This window comes from Procambarus clarkii, chromosome 92, assembly GCF_040958095.1.
Source record: "Procambarus clarkii isolate CNS0578487 chromosome 92, FALCON_Pclarkii_2.0, whole genome shotgun sequence".
Classification (NCBI taxonomy): Eukaryota; Metazoa; Arthropoda; class Malacostraca; order Decapoda; family Cambaridae; genus Procambarus; species Procambarus clarkii.
The window spans coordinates 5,515,177-5,535,571 of NC_091241.1; positions in this window are offsets into that span (position 1 = coordinate 5,515,177).

Below are 20,395 nucleotides of genomic sequence, written 5' to 3' on the forward strand. Positions count from 1 at the left end.
TGAAAAAAAAACCAATTTCCTCAAAGGTATCTCTTCTAATTTTAACTTTTGATGTTGCCTTAAGGCAGGATTGATGTATATAAACATACCACCACACCCTCCTGAGGATACATAAACGTATTCCACTCCCTCCAGAGAATGTACCGTTTAGCGGACACTGCCAGATAACGAGCGTGAGGGAACGACTCGTGTGGCATTACTAAGGTATTATGGAAGACTAATGTCAGCTCCCTCAAGGATCCGCACAACCACATCTATCTCCAGGGCCCCTCTCTTATACTGTGTGCTGTCTCTGTCTGTCTCTCTGTCTATCTATCTCTGTGCATGCCGTACATTTTGTAAGCTGCATTACGAAGCATGAAGAGGCCATTACAAAAGAAAAAGAATTACAGAAGAAAACGGCTCATTTGTCCAGAACGTAAACCCCAAGTTCATGTACAGCACCGCGATATACAACACTATATATATACCCTAATATACACTATACACAACTTGAACTACTTACACACATAACATAACTATACCGACAAAATATTCCTAACAAAGAGAATATATAACAAAGCCTAAATAACACTGATAATAGACTACCAGAATTATGGTACAATATTATTACAGAGATCTGAAACAAGTTATCATGATAGCAATAGAACAACATAGCAGCAGATCTTTGGGAGAACAGAACAATACTAGAAATCAGTGGTATGTGTGTGTGTGTGTACTCACCTAGTTATGCTTACGGGGCTTAAGCTCTGGTTCTTTGGGCTCGCCTCTCAACTATCAATCAACTGATTCCACCCCCCTCCACACACACACACAGAAAGCAGTCTGCAGCAGCTGTCTAACTCCCAGGTACCTATTTACTATTAGGTGAACAAGGTCATCAGGGTGAAAGAAACTGCCGATTTGTTTCCGCCGGGGATCGATCTCCGGATCTCTTGGACTACGAATACCAAGCGCTTTCCACTCAGCCGTCAGGCCCCCGGCAACCGTGTGTGTGTGTGTGTGTGTGTGTGTGTGTGTGTGTGTGTGTGTGTGTGTGTGTGTGTGTGTGTGTGTGTGTGTGTGTGTGTGTTTTACTTCCTACTGGCGATATTCCTGACCCGGACTCAAGCTGGCTTTCCTCTTGCTTTCCCTCTCTCCCTTTTACTAGTTCTTGCTTTATATTTCTCGCTTTTTCTCACTCGATTATATATTTCATTCATTCTCGCTTTCACTCTTTGAATTATTTCATTATTTTTACCAGTTGTTACTGGTGAGTGTTGCCTGTGTAACTGCTGTTGAAGGTTGCTTGGTGTAACTGGTGCCCGAACGCTGCGCGTATTAGTGACTTTAGGTATTGTATGTACTACCTCTATCAATCTAACATTATGTTTGTAACTCGTCTTCTATGTATGTACTTTTACCTGAATAAATATTTTGTTTTTATTTTTTGAAGGATGCCTGCAGGGTGGTACTGGTGGCGAGGCTCCTACTAATTTTCTTATTGCTACATCACGTTAATGTGATTTTTTTTTAGCATTTGAAGAGAAGTGTTGAGGGGGTAGGCTTCTTACACCACACCGGAGTGTATGCGGGTAATGTGGGAAACTGATTTGGTGTCAGTGGATGCATTGACAACGCTACAGGATTCGGTTACGTAAATTTTGAGCATATCTTAGTACAGCGGTTTAAGGTATGTGCTTGGGAGTACCCAATGTGCAGGTTCAAATCCTTCTCATGGCTGATACTCATTTTCTCACTTAGATTTATAGTAAAGTGGGAAAAATAACATTGAGGCCGTACAAAAAGATCTACATGAACTCATTAAAAGTCGAAAGACTGGCAAAGGCTTTTTAATATCGAAAAATGCAAGTTGACGTTGCATGTGGGGCATAACAACCCACGTTACAACTACCAAATTAACAAACAACATTACCTTACAGCAGATTGGCGAAGTACCTGGAGTCAGAATCCATCATTCACTGAAAGTTGCACAACATGTGGGAAGGGAACTATCAGGAGAAGCGCCAAACCATTACGACTATATAGCGCTGGGAAGGGGTCAGGATAAGGGGCCGACGGCACCGCTCCTGTGACAGGTAAGTCCACTACGGGCTCACCATAGCCCGTGCTACTTGGAACTTGTTCCGAATAGCTGAATCTATAACAACAACATCAGGATAAGGATTTGGGATGGGACCGGGGGGGGGGGGGGTGGAATGGTTCCCCAACCACTTGGACAGTCGGAGATTGAACGCCGACCTGCATGAAGCGAAACTGTCGCTCTACCGTCCAGCCCAAGTGGTTGGGTACATGTGGGAGCTGCCTTAATAAAAGGCTAAACAAACCCAAGGAACAGTCAAGCGAGCCTTTGACTTTAAAAAAAAAGAAAAAAAGAGGGTAGTTATTCAACTGTATGTCTCTGGTGCGCCCACACTTGGATTAGTGTATCCAAGCATGGAGACCTTATATTCAGAAGGACATAACTGCTTCGGAGAAAGTTCAACACCGGGCGACAAAAGTCATTCCAGAGGTAAGTCAACTCTCATTCCAAGAACGGTTGAGGGCCTTAGGGCTAACAACACTGCAAACCACGCATGACAAGAACGGTTGAGGGCCTTAGGGCTAACAACACTGCAAACCACGCATGACAAGAACGGTTGAGGGCCTTAGGGCTAACAACACTGCAAACCACGCATGACAAGAACGGTTGAGGGCCTTAGGGCTAACAACACTGCAAACCACGCATGACAAGAACGGTTGAGGGCCTTAGGGCTAACAACACTGCAAACCACGCATGACAAGAACGGTTGAGGGCCTTAGGGCTAACAACACTGCAAACCACGCATGACAGGGCTGATCTCGTCGAAACTTTTATAATATTGAACAGTTTGGAGGATATAGATCTAGTAAACTTCTTCAAAAGGTTAGATGTAACAGAAGTAGCAGTTTCAGAAACACAAACAAGTTTCAAGCAGACAACGGGTGGCAGATTATGTCTGCAGCCTTCTTCAGCAGCCACGATGAGATCAGGTCTGGCCCCCACTGATTTTGTAACATCTAATTCCTTCAGGTGTTTTTTTTTCACAAATTTTATAGTGCCTACAATGTCATCAAGTATTTCCTCCAGTCTTTTGTCTTGCAACCTTGGTCTCCAGTTTCTCCATGCTGGTTCTACCGTAAAGACCTCCTAAAAGTTTTTGTTGAATTCCTCACATACAGTACCTCATTATTATTTTCTGTGAGAGCATCCCTTTGTCTCCTCAATATGAGTACAGGGATAAGTCTGGGAGCTGTACTGAAGGACTGTAATAAACTACTGTACAGAGGTGCTGTAATAAACTGCATGGTGAAATATTAATGTTTATTAAACAGAAAGGAAAAGCTGTTGACGAAGAGAAAGGTAAGGCCGGGCAGGCGAGGCAGAGGGCACGGCGGCCACCACAACACCGCCTCAACGCTCGCCAACAAGGACGTTACACACTCGTGACAGTTTATTGCTCTTTTTGCAGCCCGTCCTCCTAAGGTTTCTCAGCGTCAAGAAACTGTCGTACTAAAGTGCCCTTATCCTAACCTACCAGAGTAACAGTAAACGAGACAGTATGTCAATTTCGCGAGTCGCTACAATTTTCCAGTACAACGATTTTTGGCCTTTTGTAAAGTATACGTCAAAATGCGAGGCTCCATTAGGAGGACGGGTTGCTTTTTGTACCTTTGAGATGAAATTCCAGCTTTTTTAACAAAAACTCACAGAGAATAATCTTTCACACTTTGCAACCTTGAACCACCTGCAAAACGTCCCCGAGTCGTACTAACACCTCACAGGAAAGTACTGCAGCGAGATTTATATGTTGAGGAATGAGTTTCAAGAAAGATTTATTGAGTTAATACCTCCAGAAAGAATTTAAAATTTTGTGGAAGTCATTATCTGTGTTGATAAAGCACTAGAACTTATTCAGCTAAAATTAATTGAGTTCCAATATGTATGTGTTTTGAGGGAAAGTTTTGAGTATGAATATAGGAATAGTTTATCAATATCCGGGAACAAATTATCCCTATGTCTGAAATGTATTTATTTATAAGCCAAATAGTGACTATAATCAATAAGTCATATATGTGCTGTCTTGTGCGAGAGCGGGTTGCATAATAGTAATATATACGTTGGTGACCATAACGTGCAAAATGAGACGTACTAGTAGGGTGGGTGGGTTGACCTGGGCCAGAGGTTGATGCACTGTGTCAGACCAATTAAGTATCAGGAAGCACCACACAGTGTATTATAACTATTATGTTTCCATCGATGATTGATTGATAAAGATGAAGCCACCACAAGAGGTGGCACAGGCATGAGTAGCCCGCAGTTGTTCAGCTAAATCTAAATCAACAATAGGTCTTTGGTCTTGTAACATCTTAAAGTGTTTCCGGGTCTGTCTTTAGCCCGATGTGTCCATTGTTTACCTTAATGCCAGACCTTCCCGCTCCAGCTCCAGGAGGGGAGGGTCTTCCTCACATCTTGAAGAGTATCAAACCTGGTCCTCCACAGCAAGTGAGGTTGACACTGAGACTAGTGTGTATAAAATCAAAGGTCAGTTATGCGGTGAGGACATATTACAAGGTTCTAGTATGTATACGTTCCAAGGTTGCTCTATTATAGAAGTGTTCCAGGGTTACCCTTGCTGTCATATATTCCAAGGTTTCTCTAGTGTGGGCGAACACGGTGTGGCGTTCTGTGAGCGGCCAACAGGAAATATTTAGAAGAAATTTCTATATCTTCGGTCTCGCTATAAATATTTACACTGTTAAGGTTTTCAAATATAGCCAACATATCCATCTATCTTGTAGCATGTAGATATTTCACGTGTGGCACATTTGCCTGATTTACCTGAAGGTCACTAACCCTAGTGGCCTCGACGAGGACAAGAAGCCGGCGGCTTGTCGAAGGTCCATTTGCCCCCCCCCCCATTTGCCTTGATAATCTTTTCCAGGTAGATTTTAAAACTTAACACAGTTTTGGCCTTACGTCTTCGGCGGGTAAGCAGTTCCATGGGTTTATAACCCTGTGGGTGAAAAGGCATCTACTGTACTCAGTCCTACATGTTCCTGCACCTGCTCCAGCTGGCTTGTATACCACACCTTGGGTTGCTCGCCCGCTCATACTGGCTCACTTTCCCTTGACCACACCCGCGCTTCCCTTGACCCTGCCACCATCACCACTATCAGTACAACCACCATCACCACCAACCACCACCACGACCCCAGTCACCATGATCACAATCACCGCCACCATTGTTTAGAATGATATACTAATCACACCTAAACCTGCATTAATTGTTAAGAATAAATTTAAGAGTAATTACAAAAAAATATGTTAATGGGGTGGACTGACGAGGTCACCAGTGTCCGGACGGTCTGTGGACAGTCTCCATATGGGTCTTGGGGCATTATTACAGCTTCTTAAGCTACTGTAAAGATGTTAAATATTAATACAAATAATTTAATTGTATGTTATTTTAATATGCAGCAACTCACTGGGTCTTGAGGTTAAGTGACAACTAGCCTAGCTTAATTTATATAAAATCTAGACCAACTGCATTTACAGTGAAATATGTAAGTTATAATATTGTTAATATATGGCTAGTCACTGTACTGTCATTAGTTCACTAACTGGCTTACACAGTATGGGGTATTATCCTATGTACTAACTGTTTCTAATAGTTTGTAAATGCTTTCCTATTTTAATTATATAGCTACGCTCTAGAATAAAGGTTCTTATTTTGGGGGGAGTTAAACTTCCATAAAGTACAAATTGAAATGGTTTAGTGACATACTGTCTCCTCTACTGGCGTCAATGTACCTACCTCTGTAACAGGAACAGAAGACTGCTGACTCCTATTACCATGCTGATAGTTTTCCCCATCTCATGATAAGCCTTACCCTCTAGTTCCCTGGAGTATGATCCGCCAATCGTCTAACAATCAGGTACAAAGTCACTGCTGGGTGAACAGAGGCTTACAGTTAAGGATTGGCGCCAAGTCAATCCTCCCAGCCAGGCTTCGTTTCGGAGGTGGTGACAGTGAGGTGTTGATGTGGATTTCTTCATAACACTATTTTTTACTTCACATTATAGGACTGTGTGGTGGCAATAATTATTTAAAGGTGGCATGAGGTTGATTTTGATTATGTGGCACCAACAAGGCCTTGTGGTATGTGTTCTCCTGGGTGTGTGCGACTATACTCTCTTCTCCACCACCACTCTGTTAATACCTAGCCTAGTGTGGGGTTTCCTGTGTTATGGCAACATGGGGGGAGGTGGTGGGGATACCGGCCAGTGACGCTGGCCTTGCCAAGGGTACACTAAGAGCTCCACAGCTCCTGACTGTGTCAGTCTCAGCAGCCTGCATGGTCCTCCTTCGGTGGTGGACCGCGTTTGTCTCCTTCCCATATCTTCACTACGCCAGGTCCACTCTCCATGACTGAATGTCTGCGGCTGACGAAGACATGCGGCGGATAGACAGGAAGGCTGAGAGACAGGCTGGCTGATGGACAGGTAGGATAATAGACAGGCAGGCTGGTAGACAGGTTCATAGGTTCAAAGCAGCCGGATAGACAGGCAGAATGATTGAGAGTGACGAGTGGTGGTGTGTAAAGACTGTAATAATGACGGCTGTGGTCCTGCACATGACGCCCAGGATGGCGTAACCCGCTACTGACGAGGGTGGGGGAGGCGGCCACGCCCACCCCCGTCGTCACCCCCCACCACCCACTCCCTCAGGCGACCCCCTCTACACCCCCGTCTCTATTACCCCCAATGACACCAACTACCCTTTCAAGGGAGAGTGAAAGTGAGAGAGAGAAACGGGATGAAGGAGAGAGAGGAAGTTGAGATAAAAGAGTGTGACAGGGAGTAGGAAATTGACAGGTAAAAAGAGTAAAAGTGATTGGGAGGGAGGGGGGAAAGTCCCCCCACCCCCTTTCAGTCTTCCTCTGAGAAACCATTCCAGGCCATCTGAGAGAGATGCTCTTATACCGTTCCCACGACCAATCCTCACTCACTGTGGCCTCTTACTTTGGCCCCTTACTGTGGCATGCCCATTTGGGGCCTGTCAACTCCAACGAACTCAATACATAGGCAGGACAACATCCCTTTTCAAGGCGCCTAAGAATGCACAATCAGCACGACCCTATCAAGGAACATGCAGAGTCTACGCATAACCAGATCATGACCATAGATATCCTGACACACACCATCAAAATAATCAGCAGATGTAGCGACACTAGAAGATTGGACAATGGCGAGGCACTATAAATAAAGCAAGCCAAGCCATCTATCAACAGTCAACTAACACTAAATTGCACTCTGTTAGTGCAATATGGGTACTGTGTCAAAGGCTTTCCGACAGTCCAAGGAAATGCAGTTTTCTCGAGAACACGAAAAAACATTGGAGATTAGTAATGGGCTTATTGGTAAGTGAGGTGTTGCAGCTCATCCGAGGCTATATGTCCAGCAGCACAAAAATTGTAAAATACATCCTAAAATAAAATACATCCGAGAACTCTTGACCCCTGAGGGAATCGAAAACGGTTAGGTAGGGTCTCACCAGTCAGCCAGCAAGTGTTGGAAGCCTCACCGAGACCTACATTCACCTAACACCTGACAGCACTCCTGGCATTATTGGCCACGGAACAGGTTCTGTTGATATAATTTTATATACCAAGATGCAATAGGATTATGCATTATGAGCCAGTAAGTAGTTTATTTAATAAAGTGAAGCCTAGTGCTATTGATCGATTATTTTTGTTGAATGTTTTGTGATTCAAATAGGTGTTAATTACTAAATCTCTTGTGCTGTTATGAGTTATATTTGAATATTAAAATAACATTATATTTATCGAGTAAAGTAGCACTGATTATTGGAGGTTGAGAGTGACCATTTGTTTTGAAATTTAATGAGGTTATGAGGTTTAGGAGAGGCAAGCTATTATTTCAAATGTACATTCTTTTCTCTGTAAATGTTTTTGTTAATTTTAAACGCTGTGTTTTCCTTGGCCTTCACTTCAATCTATGCCATGTCTGACCTATTTGGAAACCTCAGTAATCATATATTGACCAATGAGTGAGAAAAACAAATTTGGAGGTCGGGGAGCGTAGCCTCATATCTTGGAGAGAGGAGCGCTGAAGTCATTTTTTCCTTCGGCACTGGGCGTAGGTGATTACCCCGACAGTTACTGAAGTAACGGTGACCAGGATCGCCACATATAATCACCTTGACACCTCATGCTCTACTTCCCACCATCCAGGGACAGAGTGCTAGCCTAATGCGTGCTCAGGTGTAGTTGCTGAGGACTGCAAGGAAGAGAGAAAGGCTACTTTCTCAGTCCTGAACCCTGTAACCAGGAACGTGGAACACTGTCGAGAGCAGTGACAGTGTCGTCTGCATCTCAGTAAGATACTGTTCATGTTCTAACCACGTAACAATAAAAAGACAGATGAATTTAGAGATAGGTGGACAGGTGGTATAGATTAATAAATGGATAAGTAGATAGATGAATGGTTAGACGGATAAATAGATGGATAGAGAGATGCATAAATAGATGGATGGATAGAAAGATAGTTTAATGTATAGATGAACGGATAGACGAACAGATCGATGGATATATAGATGGATGAATGGAGAAGTAGATAGATGAAATATAATCAGATAGAGGGATGAGTAAATCGACGATAGTCGGACAGATAAACCGATAGAAATAGATGGATATATGGACGGGTAGATGAATCCTAGGTGAATCTTGGCACTGTAACATCATATTGCCAACTTCCTGCTCTATCAGTTCATATTTAACATCTCCTCCGGATATTCGGAGGAAGGAGTGTAAGCGTCGCACAGCCTGCTAGAGGCGAGTTCCCACCCTCGTCTGACAATAGCAGCGTGTTATCCACCTTACCACCGCATCTTCCTGCCTCCAGACTATAATAATGTTAGCCTTCCTGCTCGTAAACGTCTCGGCTTGCATTCTCTGGTTGTCTTCTATTGTGTTTTCCTTGCTAAAGTGCAGAATAATGGCCACACATTTTCTCCTGGGAACGTGTCCGTACTGTTAAGCAAATTTTATTCTCTCAGACGTCGTTACGATTAGCCATTCACTCGGATCTCAAAACGGCCAACATTTTACTTTCGAATTCATTTACTATGCACCCCATATCCATCCCGTGGGCCGTTACAGAGGGACATAATGGGTTCAGGAACTGAACCCCATAGTTAGTTTCGCTAAGCAAGTGACAGTATTGTGAAGTTGGTTACACAGTTGTTAATATTACAGATACATATATATACATGCATGTATACACATACATTCATTTAAGAAAGGAAGTGAATTAGATAATATTAATGCAAGTCCAGGATTATATAAATTAGATAACTTTATAATTGATAAGAATTGTGATATAAAAATAGTGTATGAATGAAGGAATACAGAGTTAATATTCATTTAATACCCCAGTTAATATACACTTAATCATCTGACCTCCATCAATCGATGTTTTAGCCTATGGTTCTTTGTCTAGACAAGTGTAGTTGGGTACATAATCCCAAACTCTTATGTCATCCTTCTGTATATCCTAGATAATGTGTTGAAGCACTAAAACGTTCGGAACTTTCGTTTAATTTTCCTAGTTGATACTTACACACACACACAGACATATACATTTATATTTACAAATACATATAAATGTCAATTGTCCTTGATATCACAAGAGATTCAAGAGTCTCACAACAGTCTCTATACAAGGCAGTTTATATATATATGGTTAGTCACAGAAGTTACTAGTCTTGCTCCACACCCACCCAACTGGGCGGCAGCTTTACAGTCATGTGCAGGCTGCACCTACAGTAAGCAAACTTTGGATACTTCGCTAAGATTCCTGGCAGTACATCATTATAAATGAAGTACTTGCACATTTCTTGGACTCCATTAATGGTGTTATCTCTGAATCCCGCAATTTTTTCACATTCCATTATATAATGACGCAAGTATGTGAATTATTCTGTTGACAAAATTTACATTTAGTCAAATTTACATCAGCAGGTGTTGCAAACTCCCAGAGGTACTTGAAGCCGAGCCTAGCAGTGGCAACATCTAGAAGTCTGCTAACCTTATTGGATGGCCCATATAGACGTGCAGTTCTTTCTGCATAATAGAATGATGGTAGATGGAGAAGCTGGTATGAATTTCTCTCTACCTCAAGTCTACTAAATTTTGTTGCTGTTCCCGAATAATTACTGTCCTCAGACTGCTAAAAACCAATCCAGTAATCAAATCAATTTACAATATACGAAGGAAGAACGAACAGGAAGAAGTACTTATTATAGTTCAAGCTGGTGCTGAAATCGTTAGAGAGGATATTATTAAGAAATTATATTAAATTGATAAATATCCTTCAACAACTGTGTTCCTTGATACTCTTGAATAAATTATTATACTGTTGATTGATACTGATATCCCCGAATCTCTCCATCTGTTCCTGGAAACTATAATTTGAAAAATAAAGAAACCGAGGACCGTTGGAAAACTAAAATCAAGTCAACTGCACATGCAATCCTTACTGCAACTAGACCAACATCTTTTTCTCTCACCTACAAACTGGTCTTGGGGCACTGTTAAGCGAGGTATTTGATTCAAAATACCTTACGAGTTTTGTCTCTGTTCTAGGCTTTTGTGCATCATACTAAGTTATTCGAAGCCTCTGCCCTTGAACACCTAGAACCCGGTGACAGTGGAATTTGATAACACCGATATCAACATTCATACGATAGATGCAACATTGTTGTTCGAGATGAATTTGATGATAAATATAGACTGGCTAAGCCTTTCGGGATAGATTAAGCCTGTGTCTCTGGGCTTTACACGCGTTTTATGATCCTTCAGTCTGGTGTTTGACACCTAGCCTCACCCAGGTGGGAGGTGGTCCCCTCTCAGATATCTCAGGACTATAGCACTGCAGATATTTCTTTGATATCGAGAGGCAAACCAAGAGTTATAATGTGGAGAATATATATGTCTAAGGCATTTTGGTCAGAATTTGTATTTAATATTTTTGGGAAAATGGTGATAAAGTAGATGACGTGTCCGGGAGCCAATGTGGAGAGTTTGGGGTAGGTGACCATTGGTAGGAGCGGGCACGGAAGGTGTTGTGAGCGTGTGGCAACTACCCATCATTAGCTTGGGCAGAGGTAGTTAGCTCGTTAAGCTGGAAGAGCGCTGGCAGCGTCTCAGTGCCCCAGGGCGACGTGCAGGTGAGAGGTGTTAGGCCGGCGGGGACCTGCCGCACCCATATTGGTCAGCTCATTTAGACCATGAGCAACGGTGCTTAATAACTATTCAGTTATAATTATTTGCGCCATTGAGGTAACCTGCATAGTGATTATCAGTGCAAATAGGACATACTAAAATGCGAGATAGTTATTGCTAAAGGAAGAGACCCGAGCTGCACCTTCCTCCATGGTTCAGGCGGGACTAACGGCAGGTGGAGGGCGCCTGAGCTATTTACGTGCACAGAGGAGAGGTGCCGAGTGTCACCAGCGAGGACCTGGTGGAGGCTCGCTCCAGCCACAAGTTTATTTTTGCGGGTCAGCATCATGTTAACATTTATATCTATATTTACTTTTCTTTGATATGAGAAGATGGTATCTCGTTGTTGGTGATTGTAGAATCTGAAGTTCCTGTTTGGGGACACATGGGGTGGGACCAGGAACCCTCTCTCCATGACAGCTGTGATCCATTATCAAGAGAGTTACAGGAGATAACAAGTGGTGTACTATTAGAAGTCGCCTCACCAGTCATCTGACAGCTGTAAGGCGGAGCCCAAGACTGGAGTCTCTCCTCGCCTCTCGTAGAGGTTAGACTTTAGGGCGTGTGCCGAAGTAAAGAGGTTCTTGGTCTTTAGCAAAGATCACTCACGGGCCAGATGAGTCCTTAGAGGTCAGTTGGTAACGCTAAGGGGGGGGGGGTGAGAGAGGGAGGGAAAGAGAGAGAATGAAAGAGAGGGAGAGAGGGAGGAAGGAAGGAAGGGAAAGTGGGAGGGGGAGGAAGCGGGAAGAGCAATACTCCAGACACAATGCATTAAATTCCACTTGGTTTCCCTGTAGGGCTCTTGAGGGCTGCCAACCTTTCATCACCACTTCCTGACGTTCATGCAACTTTCCCTTCGTCTGCTTTCCCTTCCCCCCTCAAATGACCCTCCCTTCCCCTCAACCACCCCTCCCCTCTGGTTCACCTGAACCATCCTCTCCACCGTGGTGGAGAAGAGTGGTGGCTTATAGTTCCGTAACTAGGTCTCTCTTAAGTGTTGACCTCAACCATCATCTCTAACCCTTCCAGTGCGCCAGATGCTTGATGTACACAGTTCCAACCCGTTCTCGCAAATGTAATAAGTCAATATTGACTTATTAAATATGTGCATAGGTGACATACTTAACATAATAGTTTCCCTTGAAAAGCTTCATAGAAAACACCGACCTTACCTAACCTACTTAGTATGTTAAGATAAGCATCTTATTGTTTCGTAATTACAAGTATTACCTAACCTATACCTATAATAGGTTAAGTAACAATTGTAATTACGAAGCTATAAGATGCTTATTTTAACATACTAAGTAGGTTAGGTAAGGTCGGTGTTTTCTATGAAGCTTTTCAAGGGAAACTATTATGTTTAGTATGTCACCTATGCACGCAACTAATAAGTCAATATTGACTTATTAAATTTGCGACAACGGGTTGACAGTTTACACCTCCTCCTCCTCCTCCCGCCCATGCTTCTATGACTTTTTTTAAGGACACGAAATGAGACTTGTATCTTGTATGGCTGGTTCCTTGGTGGTTAGTGTGGTGTGAGGGTGGTTCAGGCCTCGGCCGCAGCTGTTGTGGGAGCTGCTCAATGATCACATTCTTCTCAACACTACATACTTCCTCGCACTTCACACTGATTCATACTGGCGCCCCTCTCACCTCTCATAATCCATACTGACACACGCCTCACACTCCACCATACTGACACACGCCTCACGCTCCACCATACTGACACACGCCTCACACTCCACCATACTGACACACCCCTCACACTCCACCATACTGACACACCCCTCACACTCCACCATACTGACACACGCCTCACACTCCACCATACTGACTCACCCCTCACACTCCACCATACTGACACACGCCTCACACTCCACCATACTGACACACGCCTCACACTCCACCATACTGACACACCCTTCACACTCCACCATACTGACACACCCTTCACACTCCACCATACTGACACACGCCTCACACTCCACCATACTGACACACGCCTCACGCTCCACCATACTGACACACGCCTCACGCTCCACCATACTGACACACGCCTCACGCTCCACCATACTGACACACGCCTCACGCTCCACCATACTGACACACGCCTCACACTCCACCATACTGACACACCCCTCACACTCCACCATACTGACACACGCCTCACACTCCACCATACTGACACACCCCTCACACTCCACCATACTGACACACGCCTCACACTCCACCATACTGACACACGCCTCACACTCCACCATACTGACACACGCCTCACACTCCACCATACTGACACACGCCTCACACTCCACCATACTGACACACGCCTCACACTCCACCATACACCCACATATCTGGTAGAGTATTACAGCGGTCTAATAGCTGAGTAGACGGCGGGCGGAACTCGTAATCCTGTCGCCAGGGTTCGATTCTCGGACTAGGCAGAGGCTAATGGGCAGAGTTCCTTCACTCTGATGCTGCTGTTGCCTAGCAGTAAATAGGAACCTGGGAGTTAGACAGCTGTTACGGGCTGCTTTCTGGGTGTGTGTGTGTGTGTACCCACCTATTTGTACTCGCCTATTTGTGCTTGCGGGGGTTGAGCTCTGGCTATTTGGTCCCGCCTCTCAACTGTCAATCAACTGGTGTACAGGTTCCGGAGCCTACTGGGCTCTATCATATCTACACTTGAAACTGTGTATGGAGTCAGCCTCCACCACATTACTTCCTAATGCATTCCATTTGTCAACCACTCTGACACTAAAAAAAGTACTTTCTAATATCTCTGTGGTTCATTTGGGCATTCAATTTCCATCTGAGTCCTCTAGTGCGTGTGCCCCTTGTGTTAAATAGGTTGTCCTTGTCTGCCCTATCGATTCCTTTTGAAAATCTTGTATGTGGTGATCATGTCCCCCCTAACTCTTCTGTCTTCCAGCGACGTGAGGTTTAACTCCCGTAGTCTCTCCTCGTAGCTCATACCTCTCAGCTCGGGTACTAGTTTGGTGGCAAATCTTTGAACCTCCTCCAGTTTAGCCTTATGCTTCACTATATATGGACTCCATGCTGGAGCTGCATACTTAGATAGACCAGACATATGTGGTATACAAAGTTCTGAATGATTCTTTACATAGGTTTCTAAATGCCGTTCTTATGTTGGCCAACCTGGCGTATGCCGCTGATGTTATCCTCTTGATATGGGCTTCAGGAGACAGGTCTGGCGTGATATCAACTCCCAGGTCTTTCTCTCGGACTCTTGAAGAATTTCATCTCCCAGATGATATCTTGTGTCTGGTCTCCTGCTCCCTACACCTATCTTCATTACATTACATTTACTTTGGTTAAACTCTTAACCACTTGATCGACCATTCCTTTAGTTTGTCTAGGTCTTGCTAAAGCCTCAAGCAGTCCTGTGTGTGTGAAAAAATAGTAGTTAGTAACAGTTGATTGACAGTTAAGACGCGGCCGAAAGAGCAGAGCACAACTCCCGCAAGCACAACTAGGTGAATATATACCCCCCCCCCCACACACACTCACAGCTCTCCAGTCAATACAAAAACAAAGTAATTAATCTGAAACATGTCTGCTTTCCCCGTCCTGCTAAGCCCGGACTCGAGGCGGGGTTCAAGGTTGTTTCAGTGGGTGTAGAAACACCTTGTTTCCCTCATGTGCTGTATAGCCACACTCCTGCAGGTCAACACCACCACCACCACCTGCAGCCAAACTCCTGCAGGTCAACACCACCACCACCACCTGCAGCCACACTCCAGCAGGTCAACACCACCACCTGCAGCCACACTCCAGCAGGTCAACACCACCACCACCTGCAGCCACACTCCAGCAGGTCAACACCACCACCACCACCTGTAGCCACACTCCTGCAGGTCAACACCACCACCACCACCTGTAGCCACACTCCTGCAGGTCAACACCACCACCACCACCACCTGTAGCCACACTCCTGCAGGTCAACACCACCACCACCACCTGCAGCCACACTCCAGCAGGTCAACACCACCACCACCACCTGCAGCCAAACTCCTGCAGGTCAACACCACCACCACCACCTGCAGCCACACTCCAGCAGGTCAACACCACCACCTGCAGCCACACTCCAGCAGGTCAACACCACCACCACCTGCAGCCACACTCCAGCAGGTCAACACCACCACCACCACCTGTAGCCACACTCCTGCAGGTCAACACCACCACCACCACCTGTAGCCACACTCCTGCAGGTCAACACCACCACCACCACCACCTGTAGCCACACTCCTGCAGGTCAACACCACCACCACCACCACCTGTAGCCACACTCCTGCAGGTCAACACCACCACCACCTGCAGCCACACTCCTGCAGGTCAACACCACCACCACCTGCAGCCACACTCCAGCAGGTCAACACCACCACCACCACCACCTGTAGCCACACTCCTGCAGGTCAACACCACCACCACCTGCAGCCACACTCCAGCAGGTCAACACCACCACCTGCAGCCACACTCCAGCAGGTCAACACCACCACCACCACCTGCAGCCACACTCCTGCAGGTCAACACCACCACCACCTGCAGCCACACTCCAGCAGGTCAACACCACCACCACCACCACCTGTAGCCACACTCCTGCAGGTCAACACCACCACCACCTGCAGCCACACTCCAGCAGGTCAACACCACCACCACCACCTGCAGCCACACTCCTGCAGGTCAACACCACCACCACCACCAGCAGCCACACTCCTGCAGGTCAACACCACCACCACCACCTGCAGCCACACTCCTGCAGGTCAACACCACCACCACCAGCAGCCACACTCCTGCAGGTCAACACCACCACCACCACCACCTGCAGCCACACTCCTGCAGGTCAACACCACCACCACCACCTGTAGCCACACTCCAGCAGGTCAACACCACCACCACCTGCAGCCACACTCCTGCAGGTCAACACCACCACCACCTGCAGCCACACTCCAGCAGGTCAACACCACCACCACCACCTGTAGCCACACTCCTGCAGGTCAACACTACCACCACCTGCAGCCACACTCCTGCAGGTCAACACCACCACCACCACCTGCAGCCACACTCCAGCAGGTCAACACCACCACCACCTGCAGCCACACTCCAGCAGGTCAACACCACCACCACCACCAGCAGCCACACTCCTGCAGGTCAACACCACCACCACCTACAGCCACACTCCTGCAGGTCAACACCACCACCACCTGCAGCCACACTCCTGCAGGTCAACACCACCACCACCTGCAGCCACACTCCTGCAGGTCAACACCACCACCACCTGCAGCCACACTCCTGCAGGTCAACACCACCTGCAGCCACACTCCTGCAGGTCAACACCACCTGCAGCCACACTCCTGCAGGTCAACACCACCACCACCACCTGCAGCCACACTCCTGCAGGTCAACACCACCACCACCACCTGCAGCCACACTCCTGCAGGTCAACACCACCACCACCTGCAACCACACTCCTGCAGGTCAACACCACCACCACCACCTGCAGCCACACTCTTGCAGGTCAACACCACCACCACCACCAGCAGCCACACTCCTGCAGGTCAACAAAACCACCACCTGCAGCCACACTCCTGCAGGTCAACACCACCACCACCACCAGCAGCCACACTCCTGCAGGTCAACACCACCACCACCTGCAACCACACTCCTGCAGGTCAACACCACCACCACCAGCAGCCACACTCCTGCAGGTCAACACCACCACCACCAGCAGCCACACTCCTGCAGGTCAACACCACCACCACCAGCAGCCACACTCCTGCAGGTCAACACCACCACCACCACCTGCAGCCACACTCCAGCAGGTCAACACCATCACCACCTGCAACCACACTCCTGCAGGTCAACACCACCACCACCTGCAACCACACTCCTGCAGGTCAACACCACCACCACCACCTGCAGCCACACTCCTGCAGGTCAACACCACCACCACCACCAGCAGCCACACTCCTGCAGGTCAACACCACCACCACCACCTGCAGCCACACTCCTGCAGGTCAACACCACCACCACCACCAGCAGCCACACTCCTGCAGGTCAACACCACCACCACCAGCAGCCACACTCCTGCAGGTCAACACCATCACCACCACCTGCAGCCACACTCCTGCAGGTCAACACCACCACCACCACCACCAGCAGCCACACTCCTACAGGTCAACACCACCACCACCAGCAGCCACACTCCTGCAGGTCAACACCACCACCACCACCTGCAGCCACACTCCTGCAGGTCAACATCACCACCACCTGCAGCCACACTCCTGCAGGTCAACACCACCACCACCACCAGCAGCCACACTCCTGCAGGTCAACACCATCACCACCACCAGCAGCCACACTCCTGCAGGTCAACACCATCACCACCACCAGCAGCCACACTCCTGCAGGTCAACAACACCACCACCACCAGCAGCCACACTCCTGCAGGTCAACACCACCACCACTAGCAGCCACACTCCTGCAGGTCAACACCATCACCACCACCAGCAGCCACACTCCTGCAGGTCAACAACACCACCACCACCAGCAGCCACACTCCTGCAGGTCAACACCACCACCACCTGCAGCCACACTCCTGCAGGTCAACAACACCACCACCACCAGCAGCCACACTCCTGCAGGTCAACACCACCACCACCTGCAGCCACACTCCTGCAGGTCAACAACACCACCACCACCTGCAGCCACACTCCTGCAGGTCAACAACACCACCACCACCAGCAGCCACACTCCTGCAGGTCAACACCACCACCACCTGCAGCCACACTCCTGCAGGTCAACAACACCACCACCACCTGCAGCCACACTCCTGCAGGTCAACAACACCACCACCACCAGCAGCCACACTCCTGCAGGTCAACACCACCACCACCTGCAGGTCAACAACACCACCACCACCACCTGCAGCCACACTCCTGCAGGTCAACAACACCACCACCACCTGCAGCCACACTCCTGCAGGTCAACAACACCACCACCACCTGCAGCCACACTCCTGCAGGTCAACAACACCACCACCACCAGCAGCCACACTCCTGCAGGTCAACAACACCACCACCACCTGCAGCCACACTCCTGCAGGTCAACAACACCACCACCACCAGCAGCCACACTCCTGCAGGTCAACACCACCACCACCTGCAGGTCAACAACACCACCACCACCACCTGCAGCCACACTCCTGCAGGTCAACAACACCACCACCACCTGCAGCCACACTCCTGCAGGTCAACAACACCACCACCACCTGCAGCCACACTCCTGCAGGTCAACACCACCACCACCACCTGCAGCCACACTCCTGCAGGTCAACAACACCAACACCACCTGCAGCCACACTCCTGCAGGTCAACAACACCACCACCACCTGCAGCCACACTCCTGCAGGTCAACAACACCACCACCACCTGCAGCCACACTCCTGCAGGTCAACACCACCACCACCAGCAGCCACACTCCTGCAGGTCAACAACACCACCACCACCTGCAGCCACACTCCTGCAGGTCAACAACACCAACACCACCTGCAGCCACACTCCTGCAGGTCAACAACACCAACACCACCTGCAGCCACACTCCTGCAGGTCAACAACACCAACACCACCTGCAGCCACACTCCTGCAGGTCAACAACACCAACACCACCTGCAGCCACACTCCTGCAGGTCAACAACACCAACACCACCTGCAGCCACACTCCTGCAGGTCAACAACACCAACACCACCTGCAGCCACACTCCTGCAGGTCAACAACACCAACACCACCTGCAGCCACACTCCTGCAGGTCAACAACACCAACACCACCTGCAGCCACACTCCTGCAGGTCAACAACACCAACACCACCTGCAGCCACACTCCTGCAGGTCAACACCACCACCACCTGCAGCCACACTCCTGCAGGTCAACAACACCACCACCACCTGCAGCCACACTCCTGCAGGTCAACAACACCACCACCACCTGCAGCCACACTCCTGCAGGTCAACACCACCACCACCACCTGCAGCCACACTCCTGCAGGTCAACACCACCACCACCACCTGCAGCCACACTCCTGCAGGTCAACACCACCACCACCACCTGCAGCCACACTCCTGCAGGTCAACAACACCACCACCACCTGCAGCCACACTCCTGCAGGTCAACAACACCAACACCACCTGCAGCCACACTCCTGCAGGTCAACACCACCAACACCACCTGCAGCCACACTCCTGCAGGTCAACACCACCACCACCACCTGCAGCCACACTCCTGCAGGTCAACAACACCAACACCACCTGCAGCCACACTCCTGCAGGTCAACAACACCAACACCAGCTGCAGCCACACTCCTGCAGGTCAACACCACCAACACCACCTGCAGCCACACTCCTGCAGGTCAACACCACCACCACCTGCAGCCACACTCCTGCAGGTCAACAACACCAACACCACCTGCAGCCACACTCCTGCAGGTCAACAACACCAACACCACCTGCAGCCACACTCCTGCAGGTCAACAACACCAACACCACCTGCAGCCACACTCCTGCAGGTCAACAACACCAACACCACCTGCAGCCACACTCCTGCAGGTCAACAACACCAACACCACCTGCAGCCACACTCCTGCAGGTCAACAACACCAACACCACCTGCAGCCACACTCCTGCAGGTCAACAACACCACCACCTGCAGCCACACTCCTGCAGGTCAACAACACCAACACCACCTGCAGCCACACTCCTGCAGGTCAACAACACCACCACCACCAGCAGCCACACTCCTGCAGGTCAACACCACCACCACCTGCAGGTCAACAACACCACCACCACCACCTGCAGCCACACTCCTGCAGGTCAACAACACCACCACCACCTGCAGCCACACTCCTGCAGGTCAACAACACCACCACCACCTGCAGCCACACTCCTGCAGGTCAACAACACCACCACCACCTGCAGCCACACTCCTGCAGGTCAACAACACCACCACCACCAGCAGCCACACTCCTGCAGGTCAACACCACCACCACCT